This window comes from Lissotriton vulgaris, chromosome 7, assembly GCF_964263255.1.
Source record: "Lissotriton vulgaris chromosome 7, aLisVul1.2, whole genome shotgun sequence".
In the NCBI taxonomy this organism is placed as follows: Eukaryota; Metazoa; Chordata; class Amphibia; order Caudata; family Salamandridae; genus Lissotriton; species Lissotriton vulgaris.
The window spans coordinates 24,786,436-24,805,177 of NC_141695.1; positions in this window are offsets into that span (position 1 = coordinate 24,786,436).

An 18,742-nucleotide genomic window follows, 5' to 3' on the forward strand; every position below is an offset into this window, starting at 1 on the left:
GACTCCTCCCTCACCATGACCAAGCAAGTCAACGCCATCTCGTCATCCTGTTTCAACACCCTGCGCATGCTCCAAAAGATCTTCCGTTGGATCCCCTACAACACCAGGAAGACGGTCACCCAGGCCCTCGTTACCAGCCGACTGCACTACGGAAACACCCTCTACGCGGGAACCACAGCCAAACTCCAGAAAAGACTCAAGCGCGTACAGAACGCTTCTACACGACTCATCCTGGACATCCCCCGCCACAGCCACATCTCTCCCCACCAGAAAGACCTGCACTGGCTCCCCATCAGCAAGTGGATCACGTTCAGACTCCTCACACACGCACACAAGGTTCTCCATGACATGGAACACAAATACCTCAACAACCGCCTCACATTCTACACTCCCACCCGCCAGTTGCGCTCCACCAGCCTCTCCCTCGCCACCGTCCCAAGCATTCGCAGGACCACCACTGAAGGAAGATCCTTCTCCTACCTGGCAGCCAAGACATGGAACTCCCTCCCCCCCAGTGCCTTGAGACCCTTGTGGGTGAGTAGCAGGCTTTACAAATTCCTGATTGATTGAAACACAGGACCCTGGTCAGAATGTAGCCTGCCAATTGCGTATGTGCCAATAAAGACTCGGAAATCTTTTATAACAGTTCGAGCGTCAGCCGAGCGCTAAGGCCACATCCAAATGAATCTTGTCCTAATAGTTGTGGGATCGCATTCGTCCATGTTGACGTCTGCGTGTAGATAGTCTAATGCTGTCTAACAATGGTGTCTGTACTGGGCTGACTACACTGAAGTCAGGTATCTGGCGGCGTTCTCTGCTGCGATCTCTGTTGCAGTCATAACAATTAATTGCAAATTCGTGAATGTGGGCATTCATCCCAGGCCACCAGTACGTCTCTTTTAGTTCTAGTATAGATTTAGAGATCCCCTGATGTATCAGAACCTCTCCCAAATGTGCTTCCTGTTTGGAATCACTCTATCCCCCACTCCAGGAATTCGAGCAAAAGGAACGGAGTTTGCATCAATTATGTATGAGTATTAGAGTGGATACTTTTGAGGTAATGCTGCACCACTGCCTTTGCTTATGGCATTCACAGCTAGCATTATTTTGCCATCTATTTTTGTTTTTGAACGAGGGAATCCAGCTACGGAAGCCATTTGCACAGCTGCCTTTGCGGCTTCATCAGCCAATGAATTCCCTGCAACGTGAACGCCATCACGCTGATGACTCAGTGTATGGATCACGTGAGTCTTTAGTAGTACTTTTTGTAATTGAACTACTTGTTCCCAAAGCAATTTATGCTTGATTGTGCCACCTTTTGCATCTTTGAAACCGTTTTGAATCCAGTTCTGCAAGTACTCATTATAAGATTGCATGCAATAATAGGAATCGCACACTATGAGTGTAGGGAATTCGCGATCAGTATTTTCAAGAGCCATCTTGAATGCTTGTAGTTCAGCTCGCTGAGCTGTACAATCTCCGAGAGATTGCATTTTTGTGAACATAGGTCGAAATTTACCATCGCGCCAGTGACCTTTAAGGATCGCGCACGCAGCACTTTAAGCTTGTTTACCCCCAATAGCGGGCTGTGCTGATCCATCTTTATAAATTTTACATTGGTACTGTTCTATATGTAGAATCTCAGTAGGCAGAGGACATTCTTGTTCGTATTGTAGAAATTCTTGTGTTTTCAAATAGGGGTCAAAAGCGTATTCAACGTTTGTTGCTGCAAGATAATTAACCCATTGTATCCATCTCGGATGTAAAGCTTTTGCATTTGGAATGCTCGCTTTTGTTACTGCCTGTAAGGCGGTTACAGGTGTAACAACCATTATGCGTTTACCCTGTGCGAGGGCTCTCTCTTTTGCTACTGCAGTTTGAACCGCTGTCAGAATTTTTCCTGTATAGGTGAATTTCATTTCAGCTTGTGTGTACAAGTGTGATTTATAAGCTATTGGGACTTTTTCTCCTTCATTAAAGGTTAAGTACGTGAATCCGCATCTTCCTGGAATGATTCGGATACAAGGTTGCGTACGTTTACGCAAGTCTGTAAATGTGATGTTGTTAACATGTCTATTTGCACTGAACGCAAAATTTCTGTGTGTTTTTTAGTCCAATTAACTGTCTTGAAATCAGGTTTGATTAATTCGTAGAGAGGTTTAACCCTTTCTGCGTAATTTAGAATGTAAGTTCTTCTAAAATATAGGAAACCCATAATTTACTGTAGGTTTTTCAGCGTCTTTGGAGGTTGGAGCAGCGCACATTTCTCTAGAAAGTTTGCTGCATAGCTTTTGCCTTCACTTGAAAGTTCATATCCTAAAAACAGGATGTTGAGGTGGGCAATTCTTGATTTTTTTAAATAGAATTTATACCCTTCAGAGGCGAAGCCAAGTATGATGGTGTTCACCTTGTTCAAGTGCCTGTCCAAGTCATCATCCGTTAAATAGATGTCATCGACCTAAGATAATACCTCATCATCATACGTTTGTAGTAACTCTGTTACTCTGGCTGAACATAACCCTGGACTATTCGTGAATCCCTGGGGGAGACAACAGAATTGACGCTGTGTCCCCATAATTGAGAAAGCGGTCAAATGCCTACTTTCAGGTGCGATGTTTTGACAGAAGAAGCCATTAGAAATATCTAATGTAGTTTTATATTTTTTACGCACAATGTTATTCATTAACCCCTTGTGTGCACGTGACAGCCGGGAGGCGTCACGCGTCACAGTGGGCGTGTGCGGAGGACGGCCCCCAGCCATCTGAACCCCGTCCACTCTCTATTTACCCAGCACCACGGCGGAATTTGCGCCGCGGTCAAGGGGTTAATGCGGCACTATGAGCATTTTGCAACATGAGTTTAAGTGTCTAAAATCCAAAACTAGGCGATACGTATTGTCTGGCTTGGAGACAGGAAACAAAGGATTGTTCATTGATGAGGTGCCTGTGTCAATCACCCCTTGGCACTCAAGTTGATTTAAGATCTCTCTGACTTGTTTTTTAGTTTTTAGCTTCTTGCTTAACTGGGTACTGCTTTAGGGCAGCTGGTTGGGATTTTAACTGTATTTTATGTTGAGGAGAATCCTCATCCCATCCCACATGGTTTTTAGGTCTCGTAGCGAAAACACAGCGCGTCAGCGCTGTGTCTTCTTAGAGATCTATTGTTGCCGACTGTGCTTCCCAGGAGACAGTGCCGGCCGCGCGCATCGCCTTGGAGGCGATTTGAAACTGGAACGCGCGCTGTGGCCAGGCGCTGTCTCCTGGGAAGCTCAAGCACCACACATGCATGCGCATACACACAGACACACACACAAGCGCCCATGCACGCACGCACATACATACATACAGAGACCCCCCCTCACACATACACACACGCGCGCACACACACACAAGTGCACCGAGGCCCCCCTCCCCCGCCGTCATCGTCGCACACATACATACGCACACGAGCATACACACACACAAGTGCACCAAGCCCCCCCAGCCTTTTGGAACTTACCTGGCCAATGTCGGGGACTCTGCTATCAGCATGCGGCGCCCAACCTCCTGCTGGCGCGGCCCCGGGGCTCTACAACGCTCACAGGAGCCCTGGGCCGCGAGACGCATCGACTCCGCCTGCCTCCTCTTCCGGTCTGGACGTGGCCCCGCCCCCGTCACAGGCGACCGTGCCTGACTTCCGGGGCGGCCGCGGCGGGATTCCGGGGGCATTTAGTATGCTGCTGCTCTAAATTTGCCCTGCACCAAGCTTGCTCAGGTTTTCAGACACCCGGACGTTCGATAGACTCGGCGGTAAGATTAATGCAACTTTGAATTTTATGTTCCTTGTGTTCTCTTTCTTGTATGACTATCTGCACATGGAATCCAACTGTGAAAAAACAGGCCAGGGCAGGCCACGTGGAACTCTGCGCAAGTCCAGAATGTTCCAACAGCTTTAGGCGGGGGTGCACTGTGCTTCAGAGTAGAGGCGGGTGTTTGCATCTTTCTCCCATTCAAGTGCTAAATACCGTGCCATCTTGGGCAAATCTTTACATCATAGCTGCACATAGGATGGTAAAAGAGTTCTATTGGTGTGATTGGTTTATTGTCACCCTCCACTTTTCTAGCGCCAAACGACCCTTTGAATGTGTGTGCTGCACTTAGAAATGCACTTTAATTAAGCAGTGTATTTTAAAGGCCATACGAGGCACCAGAACCAGTAAGTGTTACAGTCTTGGGGTACAACAACCAGGAGCTGCCCCAATCCTGTGTTATCCCAACACAGAAGTGCCGCCTTGGTACGGCATCCCTATTAGCACCATCTTGGGAGTAACCGTACACAGGCCATACTGCCATCTTGGGATACCTTGTCAAGGTAGCGTCACCATCCTGGGATTTTCTATCCAGGGTATGCACCATCAACAGGCGCTAATGTCCTTGAAAACTCCATTAAAATTGTGCTTCCCTCATACAGTTCTCATAAACAAAGGTCTGTCTAGTTGACTTTCTCAATTTAGAATACACTTCCATCCCAGAACTTCAATTAGGTAGTGACTAACTATCACACTCTCACAGACTCTCCCTCTCTCACACTCTCTCTAACACTCTCATAAACTCTCACTCTCTCACTGACACTCTTACTTACACTAACTCTCACTCTCACTGACTCACTTACACTAACTCTCTCACTCACACTGACTCACTCACACTGACTCACTCACACTGACTCTCACTCACACTGACTCTCACTCACACTGATTCTCTCACTATCACTGACAGACTCTCCCACTCTCTCACTCACTGTCACTACCAGACTCTCACTGACTGACTCTCCCACTCACTAACTCACTTACTCACTGTCCAGACTCACTGACCAACTCACCCACTCTCTCTCACTCACTAACTGACTCTCTCACTCACTAACTAACTCGCCCACTCATTCTCACTCACCACTCATTCTCACTCACTGACTCACTGACTCACTGACTCACTCACTCACTCACTCACTCACTCACTCTCAACACATATTGCAGTCCAAATGCAATAGGTGTCACATTTACGAAAGTTATAACTATTGGCATTGTCATACACAATGCCAATAACTCAAACTTTAATGCTGCGAGACCTATTGCATTGTAAATGCTTGTTATATACTGGAGGGGCCTGAGCAACTGCCCATTTCCTGGCATAGGTGTATTTTAAATGAATTGGAATGTGAGTAGAGAAGGCTATCATAATGATGTCTTCGCCATGTGGGGACTCCCTGACAAATTCAGGCGGCCAGTCTTTTTCAGCTAGAAGAATGTCATAACCCTTAGAGAGCTTCTCCCAAAAGAGTGCTCTTATTTTTCTAGTTATATCCCCTTCCATTCGGAGTGTTATTTCATATAACTTAAGTGGTACACTAACTCTGGTATCAGCAGTTTCAACTTGAATGTACTCATTCAAGTCCACTGTCTCCAGATGATCCTTCAAGATCTTGCGAGCTTTGGTTACTTCTGGTGCGCTGTTTTTTGTAAAGTAGACAGTAGTGAGCTGAATTAATAAGCCAGAAAACCCAAGGAAACCATCAACTAGTTAAATAAGTATTGTGACATGTAGTTGGAACTGATGAAGACAAAACTTATTGTTTGTATATAAATTGATTTTTTTTGCTTTATTTAAATTATTTTCTTCATTTTTGTTAGACATTTCTTATATATAAATATACATATATTGCATTAAAAAGTCAATGATAGACATATTTATAATTCAAAATATATGTGAAGACAAACTAAACTACAAATAAGAAAAGGGGAAAAGTAAACAACACAAATGACAATGATGTTAAGTGGGGCTAGTGGAGTAAGCAAAGCGGTGGATGGAAACTCTACGCGCTTTTCGGCATTTGCCTTCTTCAGGAGTCCGTCATTTGCAATTGGACATTGAACAAAACAATATGCATGTGGTGGCACACTATTTTCGTAATTTTATTCAAGATAGTTTATTCAGCTAGGGGGTATCACTCCCATAACCTGTAGGAAATGCAGATAATTCTTAATAGGTAATTGAGGGGCTCGAGGCGCCGACAAACCTTTACGTCGTAAGAAGCCGTGGTGTGATTAGGGTACTAGATATCGTTAACACGGGGACTGGAAGCGCTAGCAGTCCTTGTCGACAGCAAATGCCATGATGTAATGGGGGTTCTGGATAACGTCCGTCGTCGTGGCCAAACCCTTCGGTTTCGGCGTGGCCAAATGACGGACTCCTGAAGAAGGCAAATGCCGAAACGCGCGTAGAGTTTCCATCCACCGCTTTGCTTACTCCACTAGCCCCACTTAACATCATTGTCATTTGTGTTGTTTACTTTTCCCCTTTTCTTATTTGTAGTTTAGTTTGTCTTCACATATATTTTGAATTATAAATATGTCTATCATTGACTTTTTAATGCAATATATGTATATTTATATATAAGAAATGTCTAACAAAAATGAAGAAAATAATTTAAATAAAGCAAAAAAAAATCAATTTATATACAAACAATAAGTTTTGTCTTCATCAGTTCCAACTACATGTCACAATACTTATTTAACTAGTTGGATGGTTTCCTTGGGTTTTCTGGCTTATTAATTTAGCTCACTACTGTCTACTTTACAAAAAAGAGTTCTAATTATTCCCTACAAGTAGTGTATGCATTAGGTGTAGGGGTCCCTTGTTTTCCAAATTGTACTTCTGCTGCGCTGTCCAGCATTGTTTGAGCCCACTCTCCATTCTTGAGTTGTGTCCTCAAGATCCTCGGCATGTCTAATTTTTAGACCTGCTACCTTCTTTTTGGTGAATTGACTTTGGACTTCACGCGTTCTTCTTTTTGTTCTGACCGTCGTCTTCTTTCCGATTTCTGCGAGGAAGTCTGAAAGGTACGAGAGGAACATGTATTAATATCTTGATATCTATCAGGTTTTTCCAAATTATCCCTGTTTTGAGGTTATACCTCCTTTCAGAGGGCTCCTTTTGAGGAGACCTACCTCTGGAATGAGAACGCTTCTCTTTAGAAGTTTGTTTAGTGTTTTTCCACTTCTTTTTAGAAGTAGTGAGAGTATTTTGAAAAAATAACTTTTCAGGAATTTCTGTCAGTTGGAGTTTAACTGGTTTCCCACCCAAACTATCTCTACCTAGTTCTTCATAGGATTTTTCTATTATTCTGGCCAATTCATATGGTTGCTCAGTTACATCAAATTCTCCTAGTTTTTGGCGGATCGCCACGGATGCTGCTTCACCTTTAATATTAGCTAATATTTTTGCTGAGACCTGTTTGAAATCTCTTAGTAATTTCATACCCAGATTTAACGCAGGCTCTGCCCCGTATTCATTTTGAATCTGTTTCAGGACGTCTGGTATAACCGCCATAGACGGAACACCATGTGTTTTGGTGTACATTGCAGCAAAGACTGTACCCCAAGTGTCACAGTCCTCCAGGTGTGGTGCGATCCCCATTGGTAAACAGATCGTTACAATTCTGTGTTTTTCATGAGGTGTACTATCAGGAAATACTGCCTCTATTTGAGTAATATTTTGAGCTATCCAGAATGGAATTTGTTCCCTTTTCGCGGGTTATTTACCAATGACTGATTGTATAGTCTGTGGTGTAATTTTATCTGTGTTCACCTGGTGAGGGGTGTGTTGCGGAATCCTTATAGCAGGTTGGACTGTTAGAGTCCGCATGACATATTGAACTAATTGTCTGTCTATTTTGATTAGCTGTTTTAGTTGAACTAATAGTTACGCTTTTGACATTTCTTCAATGGCAGGATGTGGCGTATAGCTGGATAATACCAGCCATGTTGCTCCTGGTCTAACTAGTGGACCAAGCCTGGTAATGTGATTTTGATGTTGTAGGGCGCCTTTAAACTAGAGCGCATGCTCTTGGTATGTTAATGGAATGTCAACAGCCTCGAAAGGAGTGTATTCCGTTGGAAGTTCCTCTTCTTTGTAGAAGTGAAACACATGTGTTCCTGGATTTGCTTCAGGGAAGATAATCCATGAATAGAACACCTCTGTCTGCCGATATTTATGTGCCTCTATGACAAAAATTACCCTACCACCTCCTGATGATAGGCCATTTGTTATAAGTTTTATAGTGATGGTTTTCCTTAGATTTTCTGGGATGATTATAGCATCCTCATCGTTCTCTTGGAAGCCTGTAACGTCAAGACCTGGTTGTGCTGCAGCTGTTGCAGCTCCACCGTTCTCGTTTTCAGTCATTTTGTTGACAGAAAGTTTACAGAGCAAGTTTCAAGGAAACAAAGATAAGGTGCACAATATCAAAGAACACTGTATCCTTCAACGTTGAACAAACCAAAAACTAATACACAGGATTTTTGTCCTACTCAGTTATGGGGGCTATTTTATCATTTATCTTACTCCAGACGTCTATTGGAGTATTTTATGGGAAAAAGGGGTCTCTGAGAAAAGTACAACTTTGTCACTTTAGTATCTAGCGTTAAATTAGTGCCTTACCAAACGTTGGGTGCCATGTAGTGCTGTTCCTATATTCCCAATAGGCCGTGCGCATTGGAATAGTATATCCGATAGATATGACGTAGGACTGAGGTCGACTAGGTCTCTATTGAATATACTAAACCTAATAGTGAGTGCCAGCTAGCTCAGAGGTCTCTAGAAACTTTCTCGAATTCACAAGAAGGGATTCGTTTCTGACAACCGCATAAACATGACAACTTTGTTTCCCAAGAGTAAGAAATATATCTCTAGAGTCGAGGAAACAATAGATAAGTATTTTACTCAGTCAATCGTGCATGTTTCGTTTCTACAGAGATGTAGAGAAAATAGACAGACAGGTGTTTTTCAATAAAAGGATTAATTGAACAGTCTTCTTTCTCACACAGAAGAAATGAACTGCTACAATCATAATGCAGGCTGCAAAGTATAATGCGTACAGCAAGAACAATATTATAAAATAATACTGTAAGAGCACCCCAAGGGAATAGTAGTTCTTTGTAAAGTACATGATTTCCTGGACAAATCAATATTCAAGCAAGGGGTGGTCCCTGACTGCTTAAGCCGTTTTTCCTAGAAATGGTTGTGATGTTTTCGGTACGGGTGGAAGTAGCCATGCCTGTATTTGGACTGCACGGGCTATGTCTAAATAAGGGTTTGATTTCTATGGCTATATTAGGGCAATGTGACTTGTACCAATATAAGGGCATGAATCGGGAAATTTCGCACGGATCCTATAACGCCACACAACAGCAGTCTGTTTGTACTGATGATGCTCCTTTGGGTGCATTTTATCAGTCCGTTGATGGCAGCCAACTTCTCGTTGATTCTGGATATGGAGACTGCTAAGGAGTGGAGTACTGTCAGCTGGAGATCCATCTTATCCAATTGCTATTGTAGGGCTATCACTGAGTGCTGCATTGTAATAAAGAGGGTCCCCCAGAAAGAGTCTGATGTGAGAACATCACCGGCTAACGGATTAAATGCCGGAGTTATCTTTGAGGGCGAGCTGTGAAATTGTTGTGAGTGTGGTGGTTGTTGAAAAGAGCAGTTCCCATCAGGGGATTCATCCAGATCGTACAGATCATGCAGTCTGTGGTGTGTGTTCGCTGGCCCGGTTGTCAGTGTGCTGTCTCCGCTTGCATCTATGCTATCAATGTCTTTACCTATGGTTTCCTCTGTTCTAAATCCCTTTGAGAAAGCCAGAGATGTGTTGCTGGCTTCCTCCTGGTGTTTCTCAACCTGTTGTAAATCAGCAGCGGTTTGATTAAGCATTAGCAGAAGACATGCTTCGGTTTTAACCATTATCGTAATAAATGTGCCGACTTCATCTTGAATTTGTAGCGGCCATTTTGTATGCCATACATTGCCATGTGCTCGTCATGTGCTTGGTCCTACCTTCTTGTTCATCAAGTTCAAGTTCAAGTTTAAATTTGTATAGCGCACTACTCACCCAGAGGGTCTCAAGGCGCTTGAGGGAGGGGGGGAGCTTTACTTATCAAATATCCAAGTTTTTAGTTGTTTTCGGTTGAAGTTCTGTGTGAGGCGGAGGTGGGTGGGGAGGGAATTCCAGGTCTTGGCCGCTAAGTAGAAGGATCTTCCTCCCATGGTGGATCTTTGGATGCGTGGAATTGCGGCGATGGCTTGATTGGACGATCGAAGTTGGCGGGTGGGGGTTTAGAAGGACAGGCACGTGTTGAGGTATTCGGGTCCTAGGTCATAGAGGGCTTTGTGTGCGTGGGTGAGGAGGCGGAACGTTATTCTCTTGTTGATGGGGAGCCAGTGGAGGTCTTTCAGGTGACCAGAAATGTGAGCTTGGTGGGGGATGTTTAGGATGAGTCTGGCTGAGGCGTTTTGGATGCGTTGGAGTTTTTTCTGTAGTTTGGCTGTGGTTCCGGCGTAGAGGGTGTTTCCGTAGTCCAGTCGGCTTGTGACCAGTGCATGGGTGACCATTTTTCTTGTTTCGGTGGGGATCCAGCTGAAGATTTTGTTGAGCATACGTAGGATATTGAAGCATGATGATGAGACGGTGTTGACTTGTCTGGTCATCGAGAGGGAGGAGTCCAGGATGAAGCCCAGGTTACGTGCGTGGTCCATTGGTTTGGGTGCGATGCCCAGGGCCGGTGGCCACCATGAGTCGTCTCAGGCGGAGGGGGATGATCCTAAGATGAGGACTTCCGTTTTGTCTGAGTTTAGTTTTAAACGGCTGTTCTTCATCCACTCAGCTACTTCTTTCATCCCTTCGTGTAGGTTAGTTTTGGCGGTGTTTGGGTCTTTGGTGAGAGATAGGATCAGCTGAGTGTCGTCTGCGTAGGAGATAATGTTGAGGTTGTGTTGGCGCACAATGGATGCGAGGGGACTCATGTATACGTTGAAGAGGGTGGGACTGAGTGAAGATCCTTGGGGTACGCCACAGATGACTTCGGTGGCCTCTGATCTAAAAGGGGGGAGGCGGACTCTCTGGGTTCTTCCGGCGAGGAACAAGATTATCCAGTCCAATGCTTTTACTTGTATTCCGACGTTGCTGAGGCGTTGTATAAGGGTGTTATGACAGACTGTGTCGAAGGCTGCGGAGAGGTCGAGTAGGATGAGGGCAGCAGTTTCTCCGTTGTCCAGTAGAGTTCGAATGTCGTCTGTTGCTGCGATGAGGGCGGTCTTGGTGCTGTGTTTGGCTCGGAAGCCGGATTGTGAAGGGTCGAGGGATTTGTTGGATTCGAGGAAGGCGGCGAGTTGACTGTTGACGGCTTTCTCAATGACTTTGGCAGGGAATGGGAGGAGCGAAATAGGGCGGTAGTTCTTAAGTTCAGAGGGGTCTGCTGTGGGTTTCTTCAAGAGGGCGCTGAGTTCGGCGTGTTTCCAGCTTTCCGGGAAGGTGGCGGAGTTGAGGGAGCAGTTGATGACGTCTCGGAGATGGGGTGCGATAATGGAGTCGGCTTTGTTGAAAATGTGGTGGGGACATGGGTCGGTTGGCGATCCAGAGTGAATGGTGTTCATCAGGCGTATGGTGTCTTCAGTGGTGATTGGGTTCCAGGCGTAAAGGTTGTTGGAGGGGGGTTTTAGTTTGGAGGTAGGTGAGGTGGGCTGGTCTCCAAAGCTGTTATGTATGTCAGCGATTTTGTTGTGGAAGAACGAGGCTAGAGAGTCGCAGAGGTCTTGGGATGGAGTGATGTTGTTGGTGCCGGCGGTGGGGTTGGTAAACTCTTTGACGATGTTGAATAGTTCTTTGCTGTTGTGGGCGTTGTTGTCGAGTCGATCCTTGAATGCTGATTTCTTGGTGGATCGGATCAGTTGGTGGTGTTAGCAGGTGGTCAGGTTGTCAGTGGTTGGGTTTTTTCACCTGGCTTTCTCGAGGGTGCGACAGATCTTCTTGGATTTCTTAAGGTCATCATTAAACCAGGGGGCTTTTTTGCTGCCCAGACATGCCCAGACATGCGCAGTAGGATCAGTGACCGTTATTAATTGGTTTCAGATAGGAATGTGCCTACCAGTTATCGGAGACTCCCACTCATTGATTGTGCCTTCCAAAATGTCCTTGTATAGTCATAAATCTGCTCTTGTCTTTTGTACCGCCTTTTCTTGAGCCCCCTCATTGTGTATAAAAGGGGCCATGTGCTTTAGTTCGGTGTGCTACTCGATACAATACCGAAGGGTGTTGTGTGGGCTGTAGTACCACCTTTAAAGGTTAATAAACTTTGCTTTTGTATTTTACAGTTGCATTGCCAACTTCTTCCTAAGGTCTGAGGACTCTGTGCAGAGAAGGGCGAACCCTTGCACTAAGTAGGCCTAGCTGAGGTTTGTTTACAACAAATTGGCGCCCGACATGTGGGGCTCATCGGCGACTCGGATGCCCGAAGGAGCGGTCGTGACGAAGGATTGGAATCTCGCTGCGGAAGCGTACGCATGCCAGAGGAGACCCGAGTCTTGGCATCCAAGGCGTTTTTTCCTTTCTTTCCGATCTGACCATCCAGGTGGTGCCGGTCCTCGACTGAGATCTCTTCTATTGGTTTGCCGTGCAGTGGCCGTTTGGTCGAATTTAGAACTTGGCAGTTGGAGACTGGACACCCTGTCAGTGGTAAGAACCGTTGTACGGTACTTGCTGTGGGTTTTGGAAGCCTGTGAGTGGAAAGGCAGTTTTAGGATACGCTTGCTGTGGCAATTTTGGAAAGGACCAGTCACTGATGTGTATGTGTATGTGAAATATATGTGTTGCAATACATATAGGCAGGTAATGAGGAGATTTTTCTCCATAATACGATTTTCATTTGAACGGCACAACGTATTACAGATACTTTAAGTGCCACTTTGATTATAATATTGCATATTCTGCATTATTTTTGGCATGCCTGTTTTTAGCGCACTTCGTAGAATGTGCTGCTTTTGTGGAAATAACCGGTTAAAACTTGAGGAATCGCAGCCGGCTCCCCCAGAGGGGACGCCTCATAGAGAGATGTATTTAAAATACGGTCTTTCTTCTATAATGTACAGCACGTTGTGGAGGAAATACACGCAAAAGGATCCTGGGTTATGTTGGCCGAAGTATGGGTCATTTGATATGAGAAAAATTGAGTATGTGGAGCAGTGCATGTTTAAGCGAAAATCTAGACAAGATATGTTTGAAAGTGTGCGAATGTGGGTGAAAGAAGTACGTGAGCGTGAGAAACATGAGCAAGCGCTGATTGAGAAAGAGCAACGGAAGAATGTGTATGAAAAAGCGCAAGAATTGAGGGAAAAGGAGGCGAAAGATTTGGAAGAGAGACAGGAAAAGGAGCGTAGATTACAGATATCTGGCCAATTTGCTGTTCGACAACCTCTTTATCCTGTCCTTAATAAATCGCAAGATGATTTTTCTTTGTTAGATCGTCCTCCGCCTCCGTATATCGTTCCGTCTGCCCCATCCGGCGACGATGAGGATTCCGATGCTGATCAAACGAAACCAAGTACCCGCTCCATGATTCAGGTCGAACGTGCGGCTGAACTTAGGAATCTGGCTCGGAAGTCACTCAAGGATACTGTTACTGTTTCAGATATTTTAGAAGCTTTTAAGGGATGGCATGATAGAGAGCAGATGTATTTTACTGAACATTTTGCAGATGAAGTCGTTGAGATGTTTCGAAAAGTATCTGATGTTCTTGAACCTAATGATGTGGCAATTGATTGTAAACAATTACGTAAAGGTTCTTTCCCTCTTTCCCAGGTGACTGATATCATCAGGCGACTGGTTAAACTTCGAAACGATGCGCTTCGGCTACGGGAAGAGAAACGAAAAGCTAAAACAGATGACCGATCGGGATTGGTCGACGGGAAACAATCATCTATTTTCAAAACATATAAGACCACGATAGTGCATGCAAAGCCTATGCGTGAGGCCGCGCCTTTATATGTTCCTCCTAAAGGAGCGGGTACCAGTGACGATAAATATTCTGTAGATGCAAAAGGGTATTTTATTTATAATTGGGTGTATACTCCCTGGAATAGAGCAGATGTTATGGCGCTTAAAGCTGCATTGCCTGACCCGCGTAAAAACCCTGCTGCCTTTTATGAAGAAGTTGAGGGAGCCTTAAATTCTTGTACCATGACGCTGGCTGATATCGATTTATTTTTCGGGCTCATATTGCCGCCCGATATGTGGCGCTCCGTGCGTAAAGTCGATGACCGCGCAGCATATGGGGCGTTATGGAAAGAGATGGAGAAGAAAGATGCGGATAGGGAACCAGCGCAAAAGCCATGTCAATCGATTTTAGATCTCCCCGGTGCAATATCAGCTAAATTAAAAACAATTATTCCCCCTAAAAAGATTGATTGGACTATATTAGCATCCTGTAAACAAAAGACAGCTGAATCGATTTCTTTACACGTTTTGAGGAGTCTTTTCATGATTTTAGTGGCCAGTCGCTAACAGACAATACAGGCAGACATTTATTTGTAGACAAGTGTGTTATGAACCTATTACCAAGAGTGGCTAACCGCTTGAAAGCCAGCGAAAGCTCTTGGACAACCTCTTCTCCGGCATCCGTCCTGACAATGGCTCAATATTACGAGCGTCAGGAACTTGAAGTGAACGGCAATGAGCATAAGACATCTAAAGAATTAAAAACAAAAGTCATGTTATCTCAGGTCTATGGTCCACCTCTTCGAGGTAATGATAAAGGCGGACGAGGATTTTCTAATTCCTCCTCTACTCGTTACTCTTTGGCTATTAATCAATGCGCTTATTGTAAGAAATTTGGTCACTGGGCAGATGAGTGCCCATTGTTGCGCTCACAACGCTATGTCCGAGGATCTATGAGGAACCGCTCGGGGAACTCAGGATCTAGAGGCGCTATGAATGATCGTGCTAGGTTTGATTCTAATGTGCGGGTACAAAATGGGTTCAATGCTTTTGATAGGCGCAACCAATACCAAATGTCTGATTATGCGCAGCCTGAGTTGCATGATTCTGCTTTTGCATAGGATTGCGTAGGATGGGGTAAGGAATCAGTTGAAGTTCCAGTAGATCAGAGGGGTCCTTATGTTATAGCACATGTTTTGGGTTCTACTGATCAGTTTCTGGTTGATACAGGAGCTACTCGTAGCGCTTTGTCTAAACAATTGGTTCCGAGGGCTCCCCTGTCTGGCTTAACGATTACATCGATAGGATTCGATGCAACACCTTCCCTTAGCCCATTGTCACAACCACTTGCATTTCATGTTGATAAGTTTGCTGCTCCATGCCCATTTTTGCTTTCCCCAAACACGCCAGATAATATTGTGGGTCTTGATATGCTCAAGTATTTCAGAGCCACAATACGATGTTCCCCTGAAGGAGTGCGTGTGATTTTGAATGCCAATTACCCAATAACAGGCAGAGTTTGTATTGTTCAAGAAGATATTGCATTAGCTTCCCTACCTTACAATTTGTGGGCCACATCAGATACAGATGTGGATCAGATGGTTATTCCACCAGTGCATATTAGTGTCAAGGGAGGAGCTGTGTTGCCACGCCTGCCTCAATATTGAATTTCACAGGAGGGTGAAGAAGCACTCACACGAATTGTACAAGATCTTATTGAAGTTGGAGTTGTTGAGGAAGTTCCATTTAACATTTGTAACAGTCCGATCCTCCCAATTTTGAAGAAAGATACTGATACTAGGATCTACAGATTCATTATTGATTTGCGGGAGGTCAACAAGATAGTGGTGCCACAATATCCAGTGGTTTCTGATATCACAACGCTCCTTACCCTAGTTCCGCCTACTGCAACAACGTTCTCTGTTATAGACTTGAAGAATGCTTTCTTTTCGATCCCTATTCATCCTGATAGCCAATATTTGTTCGGTTTCACTTTGAATAATCGATCGTATAGATTTTGCAGAGTTCCCCAAGGCTATACTGAGAGTCCTAGTATTAACAGCCAAGCATTGAAAAGACAACTTGATTCCTTTGTTCTACCCGAGGGTGTAGCGCTCATTCAGTATGTTGATGATATTCTGTTAGCAGCTGATACCCCAGAACAATGCGAGAAATGCACGCTGTCTTTGCTTTCTTTCCTTGCTTCACACCATCACAAAGTCTCCAGAAAGAAACTGCAATATTGTAGACCAAAGGTAACCTACTTCGGTCACTTTTCGTCTAAGGAGGGGTGTGCACTCACATCAGATCGCATTCAAGCAATTTTAGATGCACCAGTACCTTCCACACAGAAAGGGGTTCGAGCATTTTTCGGCCTTACTTCTGTTTGTAGGCAGTGGATATTAGGATTTTCACATATTGCTAAACCATTGTTAGCACTATTGACAAAAGATACTCCAGTACCCCTCCCCTGGACAGATGAATGTGAAAATGCTTTTCGACAGTTACGACAAGCCCTTTGTTCAGCACCAGTGTTAGGTACTCCAGATTATACGAAGCTCTTTACATTGTATGTACATGAGAGGGATGGATGTGCATTGTCAGTTTTAGTACAGACACACGGCGATAAGCAACGCCCCTGTGCATATTTTTCAGCAGTACTTGATCCTGTTGCTCGAGCATTGCCTGGATGTTTTCGTTCAGTGGCAGCAACAGCTGTGTCAATACGCCAGAGTGAAGGGATAGTCTTATCACATAAACTTTTGGTGTTGGTACCTCATGCTGTTGATTCTCTTTTGAATCAAACAAAGACTCAGCATTTAACTAGTGCTCGTCTGACAGCATATTAGCTGACGCTGCTGGCTCCTCATATTACATTGAAGAGATGTGCAACGTTAAACCCAGCCACGTTGTTGCCATTGCCGGCGACTCACCCTGAGGCGCAGGAAACACACAATTGTATTTTTCTGACTGAGGAACAGACAAAGAGTCGTATTGATTTGCAAGATACGCCCCTTCCAGATGTGGATGGAGAACTGTGGGTTGATGGATCTTGTCTGAAGTTACCGGATGGTACAACTTCAGCCGCATATGCAATTGCTACGCTTCACACGATAGTAGAGACAGCTCGTATACCACCGAAGTCAGCTCAAGCAGCAGAACTGATAGCTTTGACACAAGCGTGTGAGCTTAGTACAGGATTGTGTGTGAACATTTATACAGATAGCCGATATGCTTTTGGAGTGGCCCATGATTTTGGCCTGCTCTCGAAGGAAAGAGGCTTTTTGACATCACAAGGGATACAGATAATGCACGGAGAACTATTGCATAATCTTTTGACTACATTAACATATCCAAAGAAAATAGCTATAGTAAAATGTAGTGTACACAAGAAAGTGACTGATAAGGTGGGACAAGGAAATGCCTTTGTAGACTGATGCAGCCTGATACTACTTCCATGTACGTAGTGAAATCGCAAGCTGAGCGGTGGCACGATGCCAGGAAAGAAGTATTAGAGATACAAAGGACCGCTTCTGACAAAGAACGGGAGCCATGGTCCATAGATGGAGAGTTGGATGATGATGGTTGTTGGCGAAACAAACAAATGGATAAATGGAAATTGCCTATAGCTTTTGTACAACCTATGGTTCAGATGGCGCATGGGCTAGCACATGTTGGAGCTTCAGCAATAGTGAAATTGCTTACACAAGTTTGGGAGCATCCAGAAATTGCTAGCACAGCCAAGAGATAGTACAGTCCTGTATGATTTGCTTACGATTTAATCCTGGAAAAGGGACACGAACTCCAGCAGGAGGATTTGCTACCCCAACTGCACCTTTTGAGGTTTTACAGATGGATTATATCCTGCTTGAACACTGTAATAATTTGAAGTACGTCTTGGTGGTGGTATGTGCCTTCAGTAAATGGATTGAGGCGTACCCTACCAAGGACAATACTGCAATTACTACGGCAAAGGTGCTTTTGAAGGAATTTTTTCCTCGCTATGGTGTTTGCAGATTTTTGTGGAGCAACAACGGACCTCATTTTGTAGGGGACGTTATAAAGTATGTCTTTCAATTCAATTCAATTCAATGAATTTATATAGCGCGCTACATACCCAGAGGGTCTCAAGGCGCTTGAGGAAGGGTGGGGAATTACTTGTCGAATATCCAGGTTTTAAGTTGCTTTCTGAATGCTAGGTGGTTCTGAGTGAGGCGAAGGTGAATGGGAAGTGAGTTCCAGGTTTTAGCCGCCAAGTAGGAGAAGGATCTTCCTCCCATGGTGCCATGGTGGTTTTGTTGATGCGAGCTACAGCAGCAAGGGCTTGATTGGAAGAGCGTAGCTGGCGGGGGGGGGGTGTAGAAGGAAAGTCGTGTGTTGAGGCATTCGGGTCCAAGTTCGTAAAGTACTTTGTGTGCGTGAGTTAGGAGGTGGAATGTTATCCTCTTATTGACGGGGAGCCAGTGGAGGTCTTTCAGGTGACCAGAAATGTGGTCTTTACGTGGGATGTCTAGTATGAGTCTGGCTGATGCGTTCTGGATGCGTTGGAGTTTTTTCTGAAGTTTTGCGGTGGTACCGGCGTATAGGGTGTTTCCGTAGTCCAGGCGGCTTGTAACCAGTGCGTGGGTGACCGTTTTTCTAGTTTCGGTGGGGATGCAGCGAAATGTTTTTTTTGAGCATGCGAAGAATGTTGAAGCAAGACGATGAAATGGCGTTGACTTGTCTGGTCATCGAGAGTGAGGAGTCCAGAATGACGCCCAGGTTCCGTGCGTGGTCCGTCGGGATGGGTGCTTTTCCAAGGGCCTCTGGCCACCAGGAGTCGTCCCAGGCGGAGGGGGAGGTACCTAAGATAAGGACTTCTGTTTTGTCTGAATTCAGTTTCAGACGGCTGAGCTTCATCCACTCGGCTACTTCTTTCATTCCTTCATGTAGGTTGGTTTTGGCG